The sequence below is a fragment of the Haliotis rubra genome, unplaced genomic scaffold (assembly GCF_003918875.1).
Source record: "Haliotis rubra isolate DU_JTF1 unplaced genomic scaffold, ASM391887v1 Scf972, whole genome shotgun sequence".
NCBI classification, from domain to species: domain Eukaryota; kingdom Metazoa; phylum Mollusca; class Gastropoda; order Lepetellida; family Haliotidae; genus Haliotis; species Haliotis rubra.
Genome location: NW_025767715.1, coordinates 339,466 through 340,673, shown reverse-complemented (window position 1 = coordinate 340,673; position 1,208 = coordinate 339,466). Strand labels below are relative to the sequence as shown.

General features: G+C 35.4%; 1 long non-coding RNA gene across 1 annotated transcript; it reads left to right on the top strand.

Moving 5' to 3' along the window:
- Positions 1–357: 357 nt before the first annotated feature.
- LOC124265341 lies at positions 358–685 on the top strand. Its single transcript, XR_006895431.1, has 2 exons — positions 358–434; positions 575–685. It is a non-coding gene; the product is annotated as an uncharacterized LOC124265341 (long non-coding RNA).
- The last annotated feature ends 523 nt before the right edge of the window (positions 686–1,208 follow it).

Here is a 1,208-nt window from a genome sequence, read left to right as displayed (position 1 = left end):
CAAACAAACAAACATACAGACAAACACACAGTTCATGGTCCAATAGGTGACTTTCTTTCACTGTGTATCTTTCCGAACATTATTATTTTACCTTCAAGGCAAACGTGATGTGGAAAGCCTTGATGCAAACATGGATGGAACAATTGACCAATCAGAAGCTCAGACAATAATGGACAGACGATCGGCGATGGATTTGCTTTCTTTTGCAGATGAAAATGGTTAGAGCTCATGTATACTCTCTCAGTTATACAAATGTAATCTTAACTGAAATATGTTTTATGAGTCAGAAAGTGTTGACAAGATGAAAGATGAATACTTCTGTATCTAAATATATATTGTCACTGACCAGAACAACATTTCTCGATGTAGGAGACACAAACGTGAGTTTGGAAGAGTTCGCCAGGACCATCGAGAGCCTTGAGGAATGAATTGAGGTAAGGAATATGAAATCTTACAGAAATGTTTCTGTTTTATTGAGTAGACACCATTGTCACCATAAAGATCAGTAAATATATGTTTAACAATGTTGTGTCAAATTTGTAACATCACATGATTCGATGTGTTTCTATTGCAGATAATCCCATTGTAGAGAGAGTGGCACTACAACATTGAAGATGATCTCGTAAATGATTCTAAATGATTCCGTTGCAAGTGTATGATTTCAATAAATCATCATAACCATCAACTTTGTCATGTCTTGTTCATTAGACTACTCAACAGTAGTAATTTAAGACAGCAGGTGATAAAACATGTATTTCTTTTAGTTGATTTACATTGTCTTCACTGCATCCATTTTGTGAAAATAGTGATCTGAAATGATGCATAATCAGCCAAAAGTATATAAAGTCAGTTATGTTTGACATGTGATAGCTTTACTTTAACAAGAAACAATGCTCTCCGCATTGCACACAAAACGCATTTCACACTAAGATTGGATCACCTCTGCAGATAATGACTTCGTTGCAATCTAACAAGTGGCAACCTTGATCATTCTAATATCCTTTGATTATGTTGGAACGATGTGTATATTGATGAACCTACACGCATGTTGACACCGATGGTTCGCTCTGCCCACCAGTTGTATAGTACAGTATACATTTTGACAATAAAAAAATTAAAATCACTCCGTTGTCAAACAGTCTTTGTTGAAGATTTTGGTCACCTCTTTTTGTCACCACTTGGAACCCTTTAGCATATGAAACAGATTA